The 26752-nt window shown below is 34.4% G+C and overlaps 1 protein-coding gene across 1 annotated transcript in view; it reads right to left on the bottom strand.

The window, feature by feature from the left end:
* Positions 1-26752, bottom strand: part of GALNT13 (polypeptide N-acetylgalactosaminyltransferase 13) — a 623731-nt gene that overhangs the window by 314990 nt on the left and 281989 nt on the right. The gene's annotated exons all lie outside the window — the stretch shown is intronic.

The following is a 26752-nucleotide window of genomic DNA, read 5'->3' as shown; positions in this document are numbered from 1 at the left end:
TCCAACAATCCAATTGACTTGGTTCTTATATAAACATTAAATGGAGGGACACTTCTACAGACTTCCTTATTTAACAGATAACAAAGGGAAGGAAAGATGGAGAGGGACTCTTTCACCAAAATACCTTATTGAACAGTTCACAAAGAGGAGAAAAGATAAAAGAGTGGGGAAAATAAACAATCTAGCTTAAGACAGTAGACTCAATTGTCACAGTTTAGGAACTAATTAGAAACCTGGTATGGTAGCAACCACAGTTACACAATAAAAGAAGGAAGAGGCCAAGAGGCCGTTGAGAGTAAACAAGTAGGTAAAGAGTACTAGTCTCTTCCCATCCTGAGAGTCCATCCTCTCATTTTTATTTTGAAAATATATGGTACCCCCACCCAAAATGGTCTCTTCCCAAACTAAAAGTTCATCCTCCCATTTTATTTTAAATATATATGGTACGCATGGGGGCATTATCCCCCGTGCAGTTTTTGAAATGGAGACCAATAAGAAAAAAAAAAAAAAAAAAAAACACCAGTGAATGTCAGGATGTAATGTCCCGACATACACCAGTGCTGCATCGGCCCGCCATCCACCCCAGATGTCCCCCACTTAGTGTCGGGAGAGAAAGGGGGAAAGCCTGAGGATCACGATAGAGTCCACCTGGGCCAGCAACCAGGGAAGGCCCGGAGTAGGGGAGGAAATAGGGGAATGGCTGGAGGCCTGCCAAGCCTCCCAGCACCCCCCAAGCTAGGGAGAATGCCTGTGGTCTGGGGTGTCCCCTAGCCCCATACCTGGGAAGAGCTGGCCTCCAGGATCAAAGCACCAGAAGCCAACTATCTGCCCAGCCCCTCCCTCTGCTCCTCTCCCTAGAGTAGGGGGGAGGGGAAGCCTGGAGACTCCTAATAGAATCCACCTGGAACCCACAGCAGGCCACCCGACGTGGCACTCAGGCGGGGCAGAAAACCCATTTTAAAAAATAATTTGCCCGGAGAGATAGCACAGAGGTGTTTGCCTTGCAAGCAGCCGATCCAGGACCAAAGGTGGTTGGTTCGAATCCCGGTGTCCCATAGGGTCCCCCGTGCCTGCCAGGAGCTATTTCTGAGCAGACAGCCAGGAGTAACCCCTGAGCGCAGCCGGGTGTGACCCAAAAACCAAAAAAAAAAAAAAAAAAAAAATTGTCCCTGCCCAGAATTTTAGAAAACTTTAGGCACTATTATAATATTTTCAAAATTTTAATAAACTTGGGTAATTTATAAAGTTCTTAAAGTGTTCTTACAGAGTTTTAAGTATACAATTTATGTCATACTGTTATTCATACAGTTTTAGACATAGTGTTTCAGCACCAATCCTACCAGTGCCAATTTTCCTCTACTAAAATTCTCAGGTAGTTTCCATACTTCTTACGACCTGACCCCCAATTAGACATATTGACTGGATTCTTTTTAAGTTTAGTTATTAGTCTGGGTTTCAAGAATTCAGTGTGATTAACTGTGTTTTTTAGCTCTATCACTCCTTAATACCACTTACTTAGCTGAATTCTCTTTTGACTTACCCGGGGTTGTTTTCCATCTGTCTCTTTTCCTCCCCTCTAACTTACATCTTTCCTTCTCCTCTCCATTGAAAAGAGGTCAAATGTGATCTAAATATACCCCCTTTATTTAAAAATATTAATAAAGCTCAGTAATATATAGTATTTAAACAGTATCGACAGGATCAAGGGTGATCTGTAATAAACCTTTATTTAAAAGACATTAATAAACCACTGTGAGATATAGAATTTAAAAGTTGTTGATAGGGGATCAAAGGTGATCTAGATATGTCCCCTTTATTTAAAAATATTAATAAACCATCATGATATAGTTTAAAAGTTGTTGATAGTTGAGATTAAGTCACACCTTGTTCCAATACCCATCCCTTACAAATATTCATTTAGTGCCACCACTTTCCTCAGTTTACCTCCTTTCCCCAGACTACCTCTATGACAGACCATTTTACTCTATTTCTCTCTCACACACACATACCCTCTTTCATTTTAGGTACTGTGGTTTGGAATACTGTTGCTGACGGGATATCATGTATATCATTTTATTCCCTGGTATACAATCAATTAATCTTTGATAAAGAGGCAGGATGTAAAAAGTGAAACATGAAATGCTTTTTCAACAAGTGGTGTTGGAAAAACGGATCAAATACCAATAAAATGAACTTAGACCTCTCTTTAACACTACGCACAAAGTTTGTGCAAAATGGATTAAAAACCTTGGGGTCGGAGCAGTGGTGCAAACAATAGGGCATCTGACTTGCCATGTTAACATAGGACAGACCATGGTTTGATCCTCCAGTGTCCCATATGGTCCTTCAAGCCAGGAGCAATTTCTAAGCATGTAGCCAGGAGGAGTAACCATGAGTGTCACCGGGTGTGGCCCAAAACTAAAAAAAAAAAAGGATTAAAAAGCATATTTTCAGATGTGAAACCATAGATACATGGAGAAAAACATAGGCAGTACAGTTACACTTCATGATACTGAAGCTAAAGGCATCAATAAAAATTAAAAGACTACTATCCAAGCAAGCAGAAGCAGAGATAAAAATTAAAACACTTGTTTTTTAATTTAATTTAATTTTTTTTAATTTTTTTAGTTTTTCATTTAATTTTGTAAATGGGATTACACTAAACTGAGCAGCTTCTGCATTTCAAAAGAAACAGTGACTAGGATACAAAGGCTACTCATAAATTTAAATTGGGACAAACTATTTACTCTATACTCATCTGAAAAATAATATCTAAGATATACAAGGTACTGAAATAACTAAGCAAGAAATAAAACATCTATCTCCATCCAAAAAAATGGGGATAAGAAATGAACACTTTTCCTCAAAGAGGAAATACAGAAATACAAGGAAGAAATACAGTTGTCCAAAAGCACATGGAGGTGCAAATGAAAACAACAATAAAATATCACCTCACATTACAGAAACTGGCACATATCACAAAGGAAAAAAATGACCAGTGCTGTTGTGGATTCAGGGGAAAAATGATTTTCATTCACTACTGCTGCTGGGAATGCCAACCAGAGCAGCATTTTTGGAAACCAATATGAATATTCCAAAAAAATTAGCTTTCATATTATCCAGCAACATCACTCCTAGGACTAACCCTAGGAATAAAAAAATACCACGCAGAAAAGTCCTCTGTTTTTATATATGTTGCAGTACTATTTACAATAGTCAGAATGGGAAACAAAACCCTAGTCTCTGAGGACAGATTAGTAGCTAAAGAAGCTGTGGTACATCTACAAAATTGAATAGTATGCAACTTTTAGGAAAAATCAAAGTCATGAAATTTCATTATATATGGATGATATGGATATTATTATGCTTGGTGAAATGAGTCATAAGGAGAGTATGGACATAGAATAATTGCACTTATTAGTGGAATATAAGATAAATAAAAGACAGTATGGTAATAATATTCAGAGACAACGTAGAGGTAGATCTGGAGAACCAATTAATGGTAGGAAGGTTACCCAAAAGAATGTTGACTGCAGTTATAGTAGAAAAGGGTCCATTATGGCAATGATAGTTGGAACTGATCACCCTGGACAAGAATTGAGTGTTGAAAGTGGATAAAATTATATGCATGGAACCCCTTGATTTACAATAGTGCAAGATACAATGTCAAAAAAGAGAGGCAAAATTTCTATTTCAGAGACATGTAGCAGATAGGGTATGGGAGGGAAAAGAGGGACATTGTGGTGGAAAGTGCACTGATGAAGAGTAGTGTACAGTCTATGACTGGAACTCAATTATGAACAATTTTATAACCACGGCACTTAAATAAATGAAATAAAATCAACTGCATAAAATTAGCACCTTATACATGCAGATATATTCATGCATTTATTAATCTACTGACTTGCTCAATGAACATTCACTAAATGATTGCAGTAACCTTCAAAAAGAGAATTAAAGAATATACAGTTGCTGATTTGTATGCTAGAGTTGAGAGATGTGTGAATAAGTAATAAACTATGTAATAATTGCTTTGAGAGGTATAAAAAAATTTCCTCTAGTGTGAGTACTTTGTAATCATACCTAGAGCAGAAAATTATGTAGAAGTTTGAAAATTTTTCATAACAAAGAAATATTTTATTGAATTATGAAGGCTGCCTGAGGACTTTGGTAGTCAACTTAGAGGGCAGGAAGTTTTATATAGAAAATAATAAAAACTATGTAAGTAAAAAAAAAAGTTTGTCTGAAAAACTCAAATGATACATGTTTTAAATTTTATTGCTGGGTTTTAAAGGCCCATTGGGACTATGGTTATATACGAACTAATAAATGTTCTGAGGCGAAATTTTAATTAATATCAAAGCATTTAGGCTAGGATGTCAATGAAAGAAGTTAAAAGGGAACCATATAATCATATTTGCTTTTAGAGTATCATTCTGAAGGATTTGTGTAAGAAGTCAGTGTTGAATAAATGGGGAAAAGAGAGAACCTCAAAGGTGATGGCAGGAGGATGAAATGAGAAGCTCCTACAAACCCTTAGGAAACATGATGAAAATAGTGTCATTTGAAGACAGGAGAGTGGCTGATGACATAATTCATGGGAAGAAGGTAGAAGCATTATTTGTATATGGATGATGATGATGATGATGATGAAAAAACATGAAACAGTTGGAGCTATGTTTTCACATAGAAATCCCCATTTTCCCAAAATTCCATTTTCTCTTTATTTTGTATTCAATACCAATTTGAAATTTTATTTTTTATATACCCCAAATGCAAAAGTGAGGAGACATATTTTGCTATTGCTGGTAATTTTGAGTTACAGTTGCAAACTTTGGAAGTAATTAAACAAATACAAAAAGGGCTACCCATTTTTTCAACATTTGTTAAGAACAAAGTTATTTTAATATTTTAGTATCTATATCATAGAGTGAAACAAAAAGTGAATGAAATAGAATTTTAGGTACTTCACATGATATTTGAAAGCCTTTTGGAGAAATGAGCACAGTTCAAATAGATATCAATGTCCGAGGAGCTTTTTCATCAAAAGATCTCAAGAATAAAGGTCTCAAGGTTCTCAATGAGTTTAAGAACAAAATTCTCTTTAAAACATAACTTAGATGATCTGGACTTTGAGTTCCATACTACAAACATTGAGACAATCTCGTATGACCTTCAAAAGATACTATCTACTATTCAGCAGTATACACTGCACTAAAAGTTGAGTCTGTATTTTTTTTACAACTATTTAGTGCTATTGATGTCTCCTCAATTGGTAGTTATTTTAAATTTTGCTAGATACCATTTATTGCATATATGTTCAAGAATTTTATTTCTTTCTGATGTATAAATCCCTTAGATATTAATAAATGACACTCTGTCTCCTATAATCTTTTTGAGTCTGAAGTCTATGTCATATTATATTACTCTGAACACTTCAGTCTTTTATTCTATATTTTATTTAAACACCTTGATTACATACATGATTGTGTTTGGGTTTCAGTCATGTAAAGAACACCACCCATCACCAGTGCAACATTCCCATCACCAATGTCCCAAAGCTCCCTCCTCCCCACCCGACCCCCGCCTATACTCTAGACAGGCTTTCTATTTCCCTTATACGTTCTCATTATTAGGACAGTTCAAAATGTAGTTATTTCTATAGCTAAACTCATCACTCTTTTGGTGAGCTTCATGAGGTGAGCTGTAACTTCCAGCCCTTCTCTCTTTTGTGTCTGAAAATTATTATGCAAGAATGTCTTTCATTTTTCTTAAAACCCATAGATGAGTGAAACCTTTCTGCGTTTTTCTCTCTCTCTGACTTATTTCACACAGCATAATAGATTCCATGTACATCCATGTATAGGAAAATATCATGACTTCACTCTCCTGACAGCTGCAGAATATTCCATTGTGTATATGTACCACAGTTTCTTTAGCCATTCGTCTGTTGAAGGGCATCTTGGTTGTTTCCAGAGTCTTGCTATGGTAAATAGTGCTGCAATGAATATAGGTGTAAGGAAGGAATTTTTTTGTTGTATTTTTGTGTTCCTAGGGTATATTCCTAGGAGTGGTATAGATGGATTATATGGGAGCTCGATTTCCAGTTTTTGGAGGAATCTCCATATCGCTTTCCATAAAGGTTGAACTTTTGAGGGGAACCAAGAGGGATATAGAATTTTGTAGATACACTTAAGAGACTTAATTTTGTTGTTGCTTTGTGGGAGGAGGCGCATAACCAGCAGCACCCAAAGGTAACTCCTGGCTCTGCTCAGAAATCACTTCTGGGGACTGGAGCGGAGGCGCAAGGGGTGAGGCGTCGTCTGCCTTGCCTGTGCTAGCCTAGGACTGACTGCGGTTCCATCCCCTGGTGGGATGGATTTGGTCCCCCAAATCAGGAGTGATTTCTGAGCGCATATCCAGGAATAACTCCTGAGCGTCACGGGGTATGGCCCGAAGACCAAAAAAAAATCACTTCTGGTAGGCTCTGGGGACCATATGGGATGCGAGAATTCAGAGACATTATTTTTAGAGATATTTAAGATCTATAGAAAAGAACAGAAAATAAAGTTCCTTTATGTATTCCCTTCATTATACCACTTACACTGGAAGTTGATTCTATTATTATCATTTTGAATTAGTGTTGTACATTTGTATTGTATATAAGTCACTATATAAAAATAATTATTTATATAATTATTACCTAAGATCTAATGTTTCCATTAACATTTACTCTGTATTGAAAAATTTATGAACTTAACAGAATATATAATGAATGTAAAATTATTTTGTGCAGAGTAGTTTCAATACCATAAAATTTACTGTGTTCCACTGATTTATCCATAATCCCTGACTCCTATCTTCTGGCAGTCATTTATTTCTCACTGTCTCCTACTCTTGCCTTTTCAAAATGCAAAGTAGTTGGAATGATATAGCAAGTTTTTTGTTGAACTCCTTTATTTCACGAACAATAAATAAGTATTGACTATTCCTCTATGTCTTTTTCATAGCTTGGAGTTCTTTTATTGCTAAGCAATTCTCTATTGCCACAGAAGATTGATTTTAAAAAAAATGATATTTTAAAAAATATATAATATTTAAAGTATATATATATATATATATATATATAAAGTATATATAAAATTTAAAGTTTTTTTGGTTTTGGTCCCACACCCTGCAGTGTTCAGGGTTTATTCCTGGATCAGAATTCAGGAATCATTATGGCAATACTAGGGATGGAAGGATGGATGGATATGTGGAAGGGATACCATATGGGGTGCTGAGGATTAAATCTGCAAGCACCCTGTCCACTATACTATCTCATCAGTTACTACAATTTTAATTATATCAATCATTCAGTGTCAAAAATATTGATAACAGATTTAGGTTGTTATTATTGTTTTATGTTGTGCCAGTTAGAATGTTTGATCTCTTAACCTTACAGACACAAATTGTGTGACTAAAAAGATCAGATAAGGGCTCATGTTTGAATATCTAACAGATTGTAGGGCAATGTACTTATTGCTGTTCTCTCTCTTAACAATTTGAGTGACACTGGTCAATATATTAAAATTTTAAAAATTTCATATTTTGGAGTTGCTAGGTATTTAATTCAAGGTCTACCACAAGCAAGGCAAATGCCATTCTGCTGAATTACATCGCCAGTCAAACAAAAATTATTTATAGTCACATGAAGCAGTGCTTCTGGGGTTACTTCTGGCTCTACTGACAGATCATTCTCAGTAGTACTTGGGGACAATATAGTACTAGGAGTTAAACCCTGAACTTGGCAAGTATAACTTTCACCCAATTCCTAATATAATGTATATTTTAAAAATATTTTAGATGTTGGGACCAGAGCAATAGCACAGCAGGCGGGCATTTGCCTTGCACATGGCTGATCCAGAAAAGACCCAGGTTCTATTCTCGGTGTCCCATAATTGCCCAAGCTAGGAGCAATTTCTGAGCACATAGCCAGGAATAACCCCTGAGCCCGGCCCACCCACCCCCAAATCTTAGGTGATATATATATGTGATATATATAATCCATAGCAGACACCATACAAAATAAAGGAGCATATTCAACATGATTTTCCTTTTTTGTTTTAAATAACAGGTATCTATTTCATTAATTATAGAAGACTTTTACCATAAATCAAAATACACTGCTTTTAGGCTTTATATAGCAGTCTCTTCAATGAGAAATTTTATATTATTTAAGTTATATAAGTAGCATTTATTATATCTACTATTAAAAATCACATATCCTCCTAATAAAACTTGAACAACATACTTTGCATTATAAAAACTTCAAAATGACATTAAGAAGTCCAAAAGTTCTAAAGAAAATAATAAATATGCATTTCCCACCTCCATGTATGTAATATAATTTCTACATTTCAAAACTATACTCAATTTTAACTTTAAGGTAAGAATTTTATCCTACTTTCTGATAGTTCAAAGGTGTCCATAGATAAAAATAAAGGATTCGTGAGCTTAGATATGGAAAATACATATATCATTCATGTGTAAATAAGAATGTTATCTTAATTATACATATATAATACATCATGCATTCTTATGATACAGACACCATTAGTAATCATAGATATTATATAAGTTAAGTATGGTTGTAGATATATGGGATCATCATATACACATCACTAGTATGAATGTTTTTTTTAACTCTGAAATTGAACTTATATAATTTTTTATTAAATATATGTGATAAATACTTTAAAGTTAAAATAAAGAGAAATTTTATATAAAATGTAAAATATAAAAAGGGACAAATATATAAAATATGTTTAATTTTTACATGTAAATAAACTAGAAAAGAGAATACAAGAAAATAATGTCATCTACAACTGCATACAAAATCAGATAAAAACTATTGTATATTAAAACTAAGTCATTAATATATATATATATAGAAAACCAAAAAAAAAATAAAGATACTTAATGCTTATGAATTAAAAATAAAGTTGCTAACAGATTCTTGGGAGTTGGATTGACAGTACAGTAGGTAGGACATTGCCTTGCGCAAAACTGTCCCAAGTTAGATAATTAGCACCCAATAGAGTTCCCCAATCACTGCCACCTAAGTATGATTTGGTATGGCCATCAAACAGAAATAAAACATAGAAAAGATTATCCTGAGGTCAGGAAGCAAGACCAATGGATACTCATTCCATATAAAAGGCACCTGATTACTCTCTTATCACAACTTTGTGTGGCCCTGTGGTAACCATAACCATTGTCCTTATGTAGCACCATGTAAGTTGGCCAACACCAAAATGCTGAGTATTTCAATGAGTGATCTCTAAGACTCTGACTATCCCTGGGAGTACCTAAAATATATATTATAAAGGCATTTTAATAGGGTAATACAATTCCTGACAAATTTTAATTGTATTTTCATTAATGTAAGTATAACTAAAATTCATAAATAATTACAAAAGATCACAAATAGCTAAAGAAATCCTTTGGGGAGAAAAAAGCCGAGATAGAAAGGATCACATTTATTGACTTTAAACTGTGCCAGAAACCACTCAGTGTAGTACTAGGATCAATTCATATACTTAGAATACTTATAATGGAATACTATTAAGACTAGAAATAAAACACTATCTATAAATTGACAAATGCATAAAATAAAGAAAGTGAAGATTTTTCAACAAATCTTGATGGGGAAACTGGTTAGCCAAGGTGTAAATGAATAAATTTTTACCCCTATGAAAAAAGAACTTACCTTTGGATGGATTAAAGATAGATAGAAACCAGTTACAATCATATTTGTAATCAAGGTATTTAAGTAAAGATATTAATAAAAACATAGATGTTAAACCTGAAACCATAAATTATATTATAGAAGAAAACTTAGGCAAAAATCCTTATGATATTGGCTTCATTGTGGTGATATCATTCTAATCACAAGAAAAATAAAAAAATTAATTAGATCAAAACTCTTCTATACATAGAAACGCAAAATAATTACTTAGCAGAGAAAATTGACTAACATTCAATAAATGTAAAGCACACATGAAACTAAATAGATAGATTTGTCTTAAAAAGGGGAGAAGAGCTGGAGAGACACTTTACCAAAGAAGAGAGAAATGACCAAGAAGCAAAAGAAAAATATTGTATTTTCACTTATCAGGAAAATTATTATCAATCAAAGGGAGATTGAAATAACACACAAATAAAAATTATATATTTCAATAAAACTAAAAGTAAATATCAGCAGCAAGGTTGATATCAGAAAAATCTTCATTTTTCTATATCTTACCTGGCTTTATTCTCTCTGGGTTACTTTAATAAAATGTCAGAGGCTGTCATATAAACAGCATAAATTAATTTCTCACAGTTCTGGAGATAATAATTAAAGATCAAGAAGTTAGTATTATTGGTTTTCCCTAAGATCTCTCTGCACTCACATGGAAATTTTTGGGAAATAGAACACTGTATTTCTTTTCCTAGGACATTCATATATTCAATACCCAAGATAAATTTTAGATGACAATTTTCATTTTGTTAGTACTGTGTTCAAAGAGAAAAATGTTATCAAGAATAAAATAAACTTTTTTTGTTTTGTTTTGTTTTGTTGTTTGTTTGTTTTGGGGTCATACTCGGAGGTGCTCAGGAATTACTCCTGGCTCTGCACTCAGAAGTCGTTCTTGGCAGGCTTGGGGACCATATGGGATGCCGGGATTTGAACCAGGTTCCGTCCTGTGTTGGCCACGTGCAAGGCAAACGCCTTACCGCTGTGCTCTAGCTCTGGCCCTTAAAATAAACCTTTAAATTTTTTTTTAGTATAATTTTTATTTTGATCATAGTGGCTTACATATTGTTGACAATAATATTTTAGGTACATATTTACATAAAATCAGGGGGGATTCCCATCCCTAAATTGTCCTCCTTACACCTCCGTTTTTGTCCTACCTCCCATTTCCTCTTCCCTCACCCCCAGGGCGGCTAGAATATGTGGCCCCCTCTGTATCTAACCTACTACTTAGTAGTCTTGCATCAGTTTGGTCTTGATGCCTCCCTTGTTTCCCCCTCTAAGTGGGGGCAGGGCTAGTTAGTTCAAGTTGTGTGGTTTTGTCTGAAAAAGAGAAAATAAATAAACTGGTGTAAGAGTCTAATACCCCGAAAATGGGCAGAATCCTTCTAGAGGTTCTCATCATCGATTTGGGAAATGAATGAGAAAAAGAAGGTGAAACACTCCACCAGTACCAAAAGAAGTGTCAAATATCCAGTGAGGACTCCAGCTATATCGATAAGCACCACAAATAACAGATTAAAAACAAACAAACAAACAAACAAACAAAAAAACACGCCGTGGTCTTGAAATAAGAAACATGGCGTAGCACAAAACGAAAGAAGAGAAAGGAAGAGAGAAAAAAAATAAGAATAATTGGGGACAACAATTTCAATAATCACATCCAAACAGAGAAATCGACCAAAATAGCTAGGTAAATAAAAATAATAATAACAATAATAAATGAAGGTAAGATATATATATAAAATATCCAAGGTTTTGTGTTTTTTGTATTTTTGTTTTTTTCCCTCCTGCCCTGGCACAGTAAATATTGGGGTCATTCGAAAAGAAATTCACTTGCCCTATGCAATATGGGGTTTCTCTGTCCTTGGAGTATATTGTCATGGGATCAGCTCTAGTCTTTGTTCAGGATCATTACTCTCCCGGTGGTGTTTTTTTTTTTTTTTTTTTGTTGTTGTTTTGTTTTGTTTTGGTGTGTGGAAGACTTCTGCTCTGTCCAGGGTGATACAATCAGAGCTCTGTGTTTAGAGGTCTCAGTATCTGTACAGATCCTGAGGTGGGACTTATGGTGAAGTCAGTCTTTGTGAATCTTATTTGAGTGGTTAGAGATAGTCTAGAAATTAACGCAATTGTCTTGCTTCTTCAGATCCTGTTTGGTTTCTTATACAGTCCAAATACAGTCCCCAAAGCACCTCTGGTAGAACACCTCAATAAAGAAGTGAAAGCCCTGAGTACCAGCACCAATTCTTATTGATAATGTTAATAAAAGTATAAAATCCTTAGTATTACAGGATTTTTCCTATATTTTATTTGATGTTAAAACTCGAGATAAAATTAAAGCCAAATAAAACAGGGGCCTGAGGGATAGGACAGTGGGAAGGGTATTTGCCTTGCATGTGGTCTACCTGGATTTGATCCCTGGCATCCCATATAGTCCCCAGAGCGATTTTTGAGTGCAGATTTTTGAGTAGCCTCAGATCAAAGCAACAAAAATAAATAAATAAACTGTATGTATTGTCCCACATTCTTTTATTGGACACAAATGCATTGTGAAGCCTACAGCATAAGGAAACCATTTTGTCTGCCCAGTGTTAAGGGTTCCATTTCCTGGTTCTAGGTTTAGTATCCATTTGCAAAAATCTCATGGCTTTCTCAAGGCCATTAGAAACCATAAACACTGCCTCAGGACCCTGGCCATTGAAGATATATCTTGTTAAAGATAGCAGGAACTGTGAAAAGCCTCCCTAGACACTAGCCTATCAAAGTAAACAGATCTTCCACATACCTTACATAACCTGGCTTGTGACACATGGGGCTGGGACACATATCTTGCCTCCTCCAAGATGTGTCCTTACTGGTCAGTACAGGAGCTTGCTGGTGGATGGAATAAAGTCCTGCTTTGTTTTATTATTTGTGTGGTCTAGTGTTTTGACTCTGGACCTTGAGTATTTACTAAACAACAAAGTAACAGTTGGAACATGAGTACAAAGAATTAAGAATAAATTCACAGTAGTTATAGCCCGCTATTTACCACTATTTACACAAATGGGTCATATCATTAGCAACTCTCAGCAGGACAGAAATATAAAACTCTCAAGTGGAATAATCTTGAAATAGCTGATAAAAGTTGTGAAGCTGAGAAACAGTTTAGCAATCAAAGTGTACTTACTTTGCTGGTGCTTGGCTTAATCAGAAATTCAGGATACTATTTTTTATTTTTATTTATTTTTATAATATATTTATTTAAGCACTATGATTATAAACATATTTGAAGTAGGGTTTCAGTCATAAAAAGAAACCCCCCTTCAATAGTGCAGCGTTCCCATAATCAATTGACATATCTCCCTCCTTTCCACCCCCTACCTATATTTGAGACATGCATTCTCTTTTTTTCACTCACTTTCATTGTCATGATAGTTGTTAGTGTAGTTATTTCTCTAACTGCACTCAACATTCCTAGTAGTAGGTTTCATCTCGTGAGCCAGTCCTTCCAACTCTCCCCTCTAATGTCTCTGGATATTATTATAATAATGTCTTTTATTTTTCTTAAATCCCACAGATGAGTGAGACTATTCTGCGTCTATCTCTCTCCCTCTGGCTTATTTCACTCAGCATAATATTTTCCATGTCCATTCATGTATAGGAAAATTTCATGACTTCATCTCTCCTGACGGCTTCATAGGAGTGGTATAGTTGAATCATATGGGAGCTCAATTTCCAGTTTTTTTTTACTAAACAACAAAGTAACAGTTGGAACATATTGTTTTCTATAAAGCAGATGGACAAGATGGCATTCCCACCAACAGTAAATGAGAGTTCTTTTCTCTTCACATTCCATTCTTGTTCTTTGTTATGTGTGTCATCTCTGTGGTGTGAGACAGTACCTCATTGTTGCTTTGATTTGCATCTACCTGATGATTAGTGATATGGAGCATTTTTACATGTGCCTTTTGGCCATTTGTATTTCTTTTTGCAGAAGTTTGTTCATTTTTCTCCCTATGTTTTGATGGTGTTAAACGTTTTTCTCTTGTTAAGTTCTGTCCATACGTTGTATATTTTAGATATTAGCCCCTTATCTGATGGGTATTGGGTGAATAGTGGTGAGTAGTGGTGAATTCTGTGGGTGGCCTTTGTATCCTAGCCACTATTTACTTTGAGGTGCAGAAGCTTCTCAGCAAATATAGTCCCATCTGTTTATATTCTCTTCCACTTGTTTGGAGAGTGAAGCCTTTCCTCTAAAATTTGGTACAAGACAGGGCTGCCCCTAGTTTTTGCCATAGCAATTAGGCAAGAAAAATATATCAAGGGCATCCAGATAGGAAAGGAAGAAGTCAAGCTCTCACTGTTTGCAGATGACATGTTATTATATTGAGAAAACTCTAAAGACTCTATCAAAATGGTTCTAGAAACAATAAATTCATATAGCAAAGTGGCAGGCTATAAAATTATCACATAAAAATAAATGGCCTTCTCAAGCACAAATAATGATAGAGAAGAAATGGACATTGAAAAAAACAATCCCATTCAGATTAGTGCCACACAAATTCAAATACTTTGGAGTCAACTAAAGAAGTGAAGGACCTATACAAAATAAATTATAAAACACTGCTTCAAGAAAGAAAAGAGGGGCCAAACTGGTAGTACAGTGGTATAGTATTTGCTTTGCACACTGCTGACCTAGGACATGTGGATTCAATACCCAGCATTTCATAAGGTCCCCCTGAGCCCAGAACGAGTTCTGAGTGTAGAGCAAGGAGTAACCCCTGAGCACCATGGAGTGTGGCTCTAAAAACCAAAAAGAAATAAAAGAGGACACAAGGAAATGGATACACATACCCTGATCCCTGTTTGTGGATTGGGAGGATTAAAATAGCAATACTCCCCAAAGCATTGTACAGATTTAAAACAATTCATCTAAGAATACACATGGCATTTTTCAAAAAAGGGCATCAAACATTCCTGAAATTTATTTAAAACAATAAACACTCATGAATAGCTAAATCAACCCTAAAAAAAAAAATAAGATGGAAGGCATCACTTTTCCCAACTTTAAATTGTATTACAAAGCAGTAGTCATTAAATTAGTATGATATTGGAATAAAGATCCCCCCTCATGTCAATGGAATAGACTTGAGCATTCAGAGAATGTTTCCAGGACATACAATCAATTAATCTTTGTTAAAGGAATAAGAAACGCAAAATGAAAAAGGAAAGCCTCTTCAATAAGTTGTGTTGGGACAATTGGTCAGACATGCAAAGAAGTGAACTCAGGCCACTATCTAACACCATACACAAATGTCAAATACCTTGATAGCAGGCCTGAAACCATAAGGTTTTTAGAACAGCATGTAGATAAAACATTCCAAGACATTGAGCAGAAGCCATGTCAAGGATTTCAGAGTGTCCAAATCAGACAGACAATTTGGAGCCAAGACTAGTTAGTATGTGAGTATCCTACATGACTCTTCCAATTATTAAATGCATTATATAGGTCAAGCCAATTAACCTCTCAGAATTATATATTTTCTTTGTGTAAAATGGGATAATTGCCTGACTTTCCAACTTGAAATATATAGGAGACCATTTTATTGATGACAATACTCATGAATACAATTTAATTTAACATATTATACTTTAACAAGAAAAGAGACTAAGTGGTCAAGAAGTAGAATTGAGGGCAAGTTCCCAGAGTAGAAGGTAGTGTTAATCCTTATCACAGGATAGTGTGAATGAGAACTAAATAACATGATAAAGACTAGATCAGAATTTAAAACTCTTATCATGAGAAAATTTAGTTAGATAATTACTCCCAAATCCTCCTAGTCATTGTTCATTCACAAAAACATTTTTAACCCGTTGGTTTTTTCAACCAAACAAACTAAATGTTAAGTGTTTAGGCCAAGCAGATACTTTGTAGATATGGTTTCAATTATTTAAAAGAGGGCAACATAGAAAAGGAAGGCTAAAAATATAAATAAATTATTTTAAATATAACTACTGCTTATTGGATTTTAGAACTGCCTTCAGCCTTCTGAATCCAAAGCATTTCCATCAAACATTGAAATTGGCTCCAGAGGGTTCATTTGTTAAAGCAAACTTTTCTTCCTTTCATCGCCAGGTCTGTGTATTTTCATATCGGAATGATATTGTAGGTTCACTTCATCATTTTAGTATTTATTACATTGAAGGAAATATAAAATGACTTCTCAAGAAAAATGTAATAGTATATACATTAGAAATCTGTGACAAAAATCACTCTATACTGCTTTCTAGAAGAAGCAATATATTTAGGATAAAATGTGATTTTTAGTGGGATCTTAACATTGATCATTATACAAGGAAGCAAGTGTGAATAAACCAGATGAACAGATTTATGTCTGAAGAACAAAGCTAATATTAGTTCAGGATCCAGTCTCTTACCTTTCTGCATTGACTATTGTAATCTGCTGCCTAAAAGTTAAAAATGCATTCTTTTTACGGTTATAATTGTTTTGTGGTTAAGATTTAGATATATTGATTCTTGTGACTCACAAAAGAATTGACAGCCCATTCCCTAGATCTCTGGGCATGACTAGCTATTAGGAAAACAAGCATTTACTTCCTTTCCCTTGCACATGTCTTACATATATAGAGATCAATTGATTTTTTTGTTTGCTCATTTGATTGTCATTCTTTATACAAAGTAGTAGATTGGTACAAAAATGATTCAACAAGACTGCTTATGTATCATGAAAAAATTCAGCAGTTTCATAAATAAATTTGAGAAGTTTTCAATATGTAATAAATTTGTATGTGACCTAGACAGAGCACTTTGAATTTTGGATTTGCCTTGGCAGAGTTGGCATATTTATTTTTACTTATGGCTAATTTAACAAACATTATGATTTAGTAAGTGCAAACACATTTCTTTGTAATTATAAAAATTATAAACTAAAAATAAATTTCACAAGACTAGTGTCAAGGCATAGTCAGGCTCATTCTTTTCTCAAGCTCTGAGTAGAGAATTTATTTCCTTGCCTTTACTAGAACAGAGAAACTACTACAATTTTGTAGTTTCTTCTTTTGTCATTCTACTTACATTGTTCAAATCTGCTTTCATTGTCACATGGCATTTCTGATTTTTACTCCATCTGACCTTTCTAATAAGAACTCTGTGATTACACTTCTCCATACTTAATTTCCCCAAATAATTAAACTTTAATGAATAGAACTGAACTTTGCAAAATAAAGTAGTTCCAGATAATGGGGATAAGAATATAGATGCATAAGGGCTAGAGAAATATCTCAGCAAGTAGTGCACTTGTCTTGCATGTGGCTGACTAATGGCCAACTTGGCATTCCATGGTTTTGAACATATAGTAAAAAGTTAACACCTGAGCATTGCCAAGTGTGGTATCCATAAAAAGAAAAATATATATGTATAATGTGTGTGGGGAATGACATTATTCAGTTTATCAAAGTTAACATTTTAATGTTTATGGAGAATATCCACAGGAAAAGACGAGTAGGAAGAAGATACCCCAAAATAGGGGAAAGGCACATTTTAATACTTCAAATGCTACTATATCTATTAAAAGGAATCAGATTTTGGGGGTCAGGGCAGAACAATTATATAGCAAGTAGGCCACTAACCTTGTATGAGGCTGACCTGGGCTTAATCCCTGAAACATATAATGGCCACCTAACCTCATGATATCTTAATTTTCTACAATAATCATGCTATGGAAACAATTGAAATGTCCAAGGACAGAATGCTGAATAAAATAATTATGGTATAAATACACAGTGGAAAACTATGCAACTATAAAAATGGTAAAACCTTACAGTTTTTTGCAATGTGGATAAAACTTGAGGACTTATGGGCTTCATTTTAAGTAAAATAAGTTAGAAAATAATGATTAGTACCAGAAGATTTAAACAAGAAAACAATATTATAAAACAATGGCAAACACTTATTTCAAACTAATCCCTATAGGCAACCAGAAGTCATAAACTTGGAGGGCTGCTGTGTATGTCCCCCAAACAAACAAACAAAAATCAAAATCTTAGATTTATAAAATATGTAAAATGTTCATAATCCTTTTATCAAGAATTTGAAAACATGTTTTTTGTAATTATGTACTTAATTACCATTTAGTAATATAGGATAACAGTGTCTATGGAATAGGTTGAGAAATTTACTGAATCCTACCACAGCCAAAATGCCAGCATGGAGAGTTCCCACTATTATTTCTATGATACTTTAAGTTTTCCTATTTATTCCCCACCCTATACCCACCATTACTTGGTAATCTGTTTTGTAATGTGTTAATGGCCCATCAATCCTCAAATTTTATCCATATTGCATAAATCTGGAGGTTTAATTTTTCTACAATTGCTTAGTTTCCCACTGTGTATATATAGCACAATTGTTTTATTCAGCACACTGTCCTTAGACATTTCAATTGTTTCCATAGCATGGATATCATAGACTAAGATTTTTTAAACCTAACTCATTGACCTCATGATATGGTGTAAGCAAATGGATTCAAAGTTAGGAAAAGAAGAGTTTCTCTAAAATGTAGAATATATCCCAACATACACAGTAAGTATGCATTTGATTTATTGTTTTGGTTTGATTTGGTTACTGGGCTACATTCAACTGCAATCAGGAGTAATCTTGCCATGCACTCAGAAATAACTTCTGGCAGATTTGGGTTACTATATGGATGCCAGAGATTGAACTGGGCTGGCTGAATGCAAGGCAAACGCCAACCCATTGAGCTATAACTCTAACCCCTCACTTTATTTCTTGATATGTTTTAGAAACTAGGACTTTTAGAGAAGCAAAATGACATTAAAAGCAATTCTGAGTAATATTGTTTAGCTCAACACTTTCAATATATTATTATTTTTAATCCATGTCCCAAAGTTCTATAAAAAAAGGCATGAGTCCCAATTAAAAGATGAGATTAAAAGTATACAATAAAATAAAAACTGTGTGTGTAGGTGTGTGTGTGGGGTGGGAAGTTTTCCCCCCAGGCTTTCTTGCCTCAGCCCCAAAAACTCTATCACTGGGAAAGCTGCTGATTTGCTCTCAGCAGGCCCTTCCCCAACCTCCATCACTGTGGACTGTTGCTTGCTACTATATTCAGTTTCTAAGTTTTGAGAAGTCTCCAGCTCTAGCTCATTTCCTGATATGTGACTGCTGGGAGCCATTTTTTCACACTCTTCAAGATCATGTGGCAGGCTGAAGCTATTCTCTGGATTTTATTCCCTCCTCAGATTATTTCAGAAGACCTAAATGTGACATGTATATCCCCCTTGAATATTTCTTTCAATGTATTTCCTTAATAGGTATGACTCATTATATATTTTCTTATTTAGTGATAGTTTACCTCATTCATTTTTTGGATATATTTGATTTAGTAGGAAATTCTAGTAGATATGTTTCTCTTGTGTTCCAAATTCATTTTAAAACCTAATTATCTGAATTGTTTAGCTTGTTATTTTTACTCCTATATGCACCGGTAGTACCATGCAGCATTGTTCCTTTTTGCATAGTCACATTTAAATGGGGAAGGGTCCGGAGCAGTGGCACAAGTGGTAAGGCGTCTGCCTTGCCAGCCTAGCCTATGACGAACTGCGGTTCAGTCCCCCAGCATCCTGTATGGTCCCCCAAGCCAAGAGCGATTTCTGAGCACACAGCCAAGAGCAGTGGTCGGTAAGCCACGGAGAGCCACATGTGGCTATTTAAACTTCTTAACGCGGCTCTTCTGCGTGCCCGGCGGCTGCTCCAGTAGTCAGGACTCTGCTCCTAGCCTCTGTCAGTGCTCGCCCTGTGTGCAGCCCCGGTGGCTGGCTCCAAACAGCTCTGATTAGAACCAAGGTCAATGTTCACATTAGTGTTTGTGACTTTGTCAATCATTGTCAGGATGTAATTTTCTCTACACTGTAAGGCAAATTTTATGGAATTTAATGTTATCGATAAATAATATCCTTCTAAAGTTTTTGTTTTATTAGTTTGTGTTATGTGTATCCTCCTGACCTATGTGAATACTTGCATGCAGAATATTCTCAATTAAAACTTAATGAAACTAAAAACAGTTTACCAATCTATGTATTTTTGGTTTTAAAAATGTGGCTCTCAAAATAAATTTCAATTGTGGTTGTGGCGAGATTTGGCTCAGTTGGAAAAAAAAAGGTTGCCCACCACTGGCCAAGAGTAACCCCTGAGTGTCATCAGGTGTGGCCCCCAAAACAAAAAAAATGTGGAAAGCTTATGTGGGTGGGGTCTTACACCCTGAACCTTTGTCATCATAATTCGAACATTGGCCATTCACCCCTGAACATCATCCAAGGAATCATACTTCTACCAGGGAAGGCACTAATGCTGCCCTAGTATCAATTTGCTGCAGAGTGGGCTCATATGACACTCTGATAACCTAGTAATGGCAACAACCTGCTTTCAGGGCAGGGTTCTTTGCATAGCTACATAATGGTGAGATCAAACTAGAAGACGCTCCTTGTCGATATGACTTCAACATAAGATCTGTACAAAAACAAGGATCTCTAATTACAGAAACCTGACCATGACAACTGGGATTGTGAAGAGCTTTTACTGGGACTGCAGAGAAAGACTTTGGGATTAGACAATTTAGTTTATCTGGAGCCTGTAGTTGGTTTTATGCCAGGATGCTTCAAAGTTAGGGTCTCTCTGTTTTTAGGCCAGTTTTTTTTCTATTTTCCCAATATTTTACTGTGCCTATATAAAAGAAAAAAAGTTACACACATACTTTTTATTGTACTTTTTATTTATTATATTATAAATTGGCATACTCAACTTTTTTTAAAATAACCTTGGGACATGGATTAATTTCTTTTACCACATATTTTCATTTTTTTTTTTATAAAACTTAGAAGAGAGAAAAAAAAGTGCTGGGAGCCAGGAGCCAAGTGATCTTGAGTGCACTGGCAGGGAAATAAGTAAGAACAGGACAAAATATCCAAGCCAAAGTCAACAATAACAGAATCAAGGAACCTGTACTTTTACCATATAAAGGGGCCTGTTATACCGGTAGGCCAGGGAGCAAAGGGTGGTGGTATAGGAGGCACTCTAGGTCCATTGGTGGAGGGAGTTTGATACTGGTGGTGAAAAGGGTCCTGACTAATTGTATATTTGAAATTCAACTATGAAGGACTCTGTAGATCATAATTGTTTCAATAAAATAAATTTTTTTAAAAAGATAAGATTAGAAAAAGATATTTATCAAACATATGTACATATATCATTTGCCTTTATTAACAAAATAAAACAAATCTTTTAGCTAGTACTCTTCGGGCATGCAGGATTTAAAATAAAACAAATCTAGCTTTCCTTGAGAATGGTAAAATGCTGATTTGAGTGTTTGTAACTACTTGAAACTTGAGGGGCCTGAGAGAGACCCCAAGTGGTTGGATCATACACCTTGCATGAATTAGACCTCGGTTCAACCTGCATCACCATAGAAGTGGCCCCTCAACATACAATTATTTATAGTTCCTATCCACTGTCAGATGTAACCTCACTGAACAATCAGATCAAGAAATTTAACTTAGAGGACTAAGAATACTGAATAGCTATTGAAATATTCATTAATGGTATTTACATTTACTTTTATTATTATTAAGAATCATATGAATATAAAAAGTTATAATACAATAACGTGTTACATAGGGTTTGAAAACCTTACAATGAAAGAAACTAAGGTATATTTTGTACCATTCTGGTTTTTAGACATTAAAAAATATGCTACCAACACTGTAAGCACCAATTATAGCTTTTGGTGAGAGAAAATAATATTAAAGCAAGATCTTGGCTTCAAGTTAAGACCATGTTAAAAATATTCCTGAATCAAACTCATAGGTGACAGATTTTCAATTGACTATGAATTTAAGACAATGGCAGAGAGACATATGGCAAGGGAGCTCTAGGCACAAAGCCATCTTTATTTAAAACTGAAAGGTTTGCATGTCATGCATGACCTAAGTCACCATGCGGTCACTTTCTCCAAAAGCTTCACAAGCCTTAACCAAATAGCTTTCTACTTGTTCCAAAAGACTGGTCTAGAGGATCATAATTAACCCATTCACTAAATAAGTGTTGCTAGAGCCTACCAAATGCTAGGAATTGTGCCAAGTGCTGTGATTAGAAATATGAATTAAACATGGCTCTTATGTTTATGGGATTTGCACTCTAGTCAGAGAAAGTGAAAACGAGAAACAATTTATATACTAAAAAAGTTAGAATGATCAGTTGATTTTTCTTTCTCATTCTTCCACTTCATAGTACACGGAGCTTATAAAGCTGGTAAAGACATTTTTGTTCTCAATTAAATTTTAGTAATTTAGAAATTTCCCAAAAATTAGTTTACAAGATAGAAGAATAAAAAGGACCAATTGATCTTTTCTATAAATGGACTTTTGGAGCTAATCACAATAGCAAACTTTTACTTTGCTTTGAAAAATAAAGCAAAAGTATTTTTTTCTTTGTTGCTTTATTTTCTTTCCCATTTCTTTCCTATTCTCTATACTGCTTAAAAATTTCCCCTTAAATATCACTAGGTATAGTTAAACATAGGTGGAGGAATATCAGTCTATTAGAGATTTGGGTTTTAAGTACTTGTAACTAAGTCATCACTTTGGATGATCCAATGCATCCTGGCTTATAAAAAGGTTGACTACATGTACCTCTAATCCAAAGCAAGGAGCAGATATAGTTCATCCAGAAAAGTAGCCTTATATGAATTATTATTAGAGTTTCCACTTGTGTAGGATGAGAACTAATGGGAGTTGGACTAGCCTAGCCTGTTAGAATCTAAACAGCATGGATAAGGCACCTTTAAAGGATGATTTTAAGAGACTGGGTGAATTATAAAGATTTCTGGGGTGTGGGGGTGGATTTAGAGGGGGAGGCAGCAGCTAGCTTTTGATTTCAAAACCAAATAAGGTGCATAGGGTATTAGCACCTGTGAAGCATTTTGCATGAGAAACAGAAAACATAGAGATGTATTTGTATTTGGGTACTGACCCAGGGCAGGAAAGGAAGAAACACCGCTAGCTATCAAGTTAGTCAGTATCTGCATCCAGAGAATATGTAGATTGAAAAAGATTAATCACAAAGGAGTGGAGTTGTGACATATGCCAAGTGTAAGAGGTCATTTTAGTGGGAAGAAAGATAACAGGAGATGGATTCCAACAGTCATACAGTGGGAATAATAAAAAGTTCAGTCTTACTGTGAGAAAACAGATTAAAAGCACAGAAAAGGAAAATTACACCCTATGGCACTGGAATAAAATTGAGGATATCAGTGTTAATTTCTGGATTTCGATACAGAAGCAGAAGGTAATACTCAATTTAAAACACAAACTGTGCATGTTCATGCATATTTGTGTATATATTTAAAACCATTCATATTCCTACACTTACCTAGTAAGAGGACAAGAAAACAAAGTTGTCCCAGTATAGCAGCATACTGAGAACTTTAATCTTCAATATCTCAAATAAAACCAAAAACAGCTTTTTGAGAAATAGCTAATTGCTGATAGGGGATAGGAAAATTATAAAGTGAACTTCAGTTTTCCTTGTAAAGGAGAGCACTGAGAATTTTAAAGGCAAAAGAGAGCAAAGGAATTTGAATACCACATTTGGGAAAATTATCACCAAATTAATAATTATTTTAATAAATTGTAACATATTAAGTATTTTATGAGTTATGAGTATATGCATGTATAGACTTTACAAAAAGCAGTGGGATATTTAAATAGTTTCAAAGGAAAAGGATTCATGCATGAAAATATATATAATACCAGGATAAAATAGATGACAATGTTTGAACAAATGATAAACATTAAAATGAATCAAAGCCTTACACCTACTTTCTTATTCTTAGATAATTCAAAGGGAAATAACATAAACCCAATAATGAAGAATATAGGCAAATATAAATTTCTACTATAGTAAATTAAAATACAATACCAATACAATTTTTCCTTTCTCCCCTATCCTCTTACCTCAATAATCCAATAGTAAGAATGTAGTTTTTCATGCTTTTTTTTTCTCATGCTTTGCATCTCTGTATTTCAATATAAGGGAGATTATCAGTCTCTGTCTATCTTTCTGACAAATTTCACTTAGCATGACTGTGGTTACAACCAGATATTTTTTCCACAGAAAACAGACTTTTAATTATTGGTTGGGAAGGCAAAAACCACCAAAGAAAAATAGCAAAAATTTCATAGATATTTGATATAATATTTTTATTGATTTCCCTTCATAGTACGATTAATATAAAAGAAGAAAAAGAAGTATCCTGCTTTGTTCATTTGTTTTCCTTCTTTGATTCTCTGGTACTTGAGTGAGTAGACATAATTTTCATTACAGTGTAGAGTTGCAGCCCTTATGATGGAGCTGGATGGAGGTGGAGGTCTTTGTCCTTAGGCCCCGGCCACGTGGCTCCATCCCCCGTTAACCAGCACTTCAGCAACTTCTGGTGGTTGCAGCAGGTAGAAAACTCACTCACAAGCAGGCTTCCAGAGAGATAACATCTTTATTGGCCCTGGCCCATGTGTGTGGCCTATAGCATAACCATTTATGCTGTATATTTATTCAGCCATGCATTGTACTTGTATCTCAGTCATCTCAGCTTCTGCTACCTCTCCATGCTGGCAAAATCCCTAATCCAGGTAAATGCAAATCGCCCCCCACTCTGTGGCTCTGAGGCCACACCTTTATAATCTCCCCAAGATCCCGCCCATTCCTGGGAGGGCCATGCAGGTAATGATTCACATAATATCCGCCCAAGACGCCTCCCAGAAATGGGTGGGTCTTGCAGGTAGTTACACGTAAATCCGGGGTGGAGTAACAATTCAGTATGCAATATATACTTAGTTCTTTTTATTTAAGCAGTGCAGTTAGCAATTTATTCAACATATATTAATAAGTCAGAGATATTTATTTTTCTAGAAATTTAAATGGAATTAAAATAACAATTAAAATTATTCTAAAATTAATTTATTATTTTATTAATAAATTAATTATTTTAAATAAAATTAAAATGAACGGTATATGTCTTATTTAAGCCTACAACTCATAATAAGTTATATTTTAATGCTAGTAGTTTGGTAGCAGTTTTAATTTTGATGGTTAAAGTTTATGGAATATTTTATTTACTTAATTCTAAATTTGAATGAATTTTCTATGTTTGCATTTGATATGTTTATTTGTGTATCACACTTTTATACTATACTCAATTCTAAATTTAAAGTATGAGTTCGATATATTGTGAACTTTATTGTATTTTTATTAATTTATCAATGTTGAAATTATATAAACAGTTTATGCAATAAAAAGGAGTAAATAAATTGATAACAGAGAGATGAAGTGAAAGTTTTTATTAAAGATAACACTTTGATTTAGCTATAAATGTTTTACTACTGAACTCCAAGCCAAATACATTAATTTCTAAATGACAGCTTTAGGCTTTGTGATATTTTAATGAATTAAGAATGAATCAATCTTGTGATTGGCAAGTACCTCATGCCTGACTCTCTTAGATTTTCTTTTAAAAAACTTTTAGTTGATAAATTAATCATTTGCATAGTTAAGCTATAACTACAAATCTCAAATGTAATCAATATAGCACAAAATGGAATGCTATATAGTTCTATGAATATTTCAGTTATTTTGAGCCATCAATCACCTAAATGAATCTCTGAGCAATTTTTATGGTAATTTACCAATATGACCAGATTTGTTTTTAAAATATAATACATTTATGGATTCTTAGATTTTCCTGTTCCAATATATAAACTCTAAAGAATTTTTTCCTGCTGTGTGTATTCATGTAGTAGAATAATTCTACATAATACATATACTGTATGCTTTACCGCCTAATAAAAGGCTTCTATAAACACCTTAGCATTTGTAATTCAGAGCCATGTAAAGGCTTTGCATTACAATGTAAGTCAAACTGTTCTAATGATTTTCCTTAGACAGAAACTGTAGTTGTACATATTAACAAAGTACCATTTCAAGGAGGAATCTTCCAGCTAAGAGTAATCTTAGATGACATGATGATAAGTATTTTATTTCATAAAGACAAACTATGACCTTGAGAATAATGTTAACTATGGTGCCTTAATGAGCTTACTCTACAAGAAAAGAATTAATCTATAAAGACCAGATATAGGTAAAGTAGTTAACCACATACTAACATATATACAAGATTCTGAGTTTGATTACTTGCAATTCATGGCTTCCTGAGAACCACCAAATATTGCTTTACCTGCCCCTGACTATAGTCAGGCCAGTCCTGTGGCAATGGTGACTCTCTGTGTACCACTGATACAAGAGCTTCATTTCTTTTCCAGGCTTAATTTTATCAAAGGCCTGAAAGGTCCCCTATAAAAATGAATATCGGCCAATGCTGGTTAAGTTTCAAACAAGTATGACTATGTGGTTCTCATAACTCTATAATTTCTAATAATTTCTCATGGTCTTTGTCTCAAGATACTTATATTTACTTTTTATTTGTGTTTTTATAATCCCTACATGACTAATATTGTGTACACATAACAAAACATTAGAATATGCCAACAAAAAACTACACATTTACTTAAACATCTTTATTGATGATTGACAAAACTTACAGAAAATCAATAGGTTCATGGATAAACTCTAGTGAATTGAACAATAGAAAATTATTCCATGCTAAAAAGAATGGAGCTATCAATGCACAACATCACTTATGCTTATGTTAAATACATATGTTTATGTTTAAGAAACTTATCTATACAGGTAACATAGAATATATTGCAATTATATAATAACCTAGAATACTAAGCTATGGAGACAACTAAAGGATCAGTTGTTAAGAGATTGTAAGGTTGAAGAAAGAGGATTAAAAAGGCAGAGACCAGACTATGTGCAAGACAGAGAAAATTATACTTGAT

The sequence above is a fragment of the Suncus etruscus genome, chromosome 5 (assembly GCF_024139225.1).
Source record: "Suncus etruscus isolate mSunEtr1 chromosome 5, mSunEtr1.pri.cur, whole genome shotgun sequence".
Classification (NCBI taxonomy): Eukaryota; Metazoa; Chordata; class Mammalia; order Eulipotyphla; family Soricidae; genus Suncus; species Suncus etruscus.
This window is presented reverse-complemented; position numbering and strand designations above follow the sequence as displayed.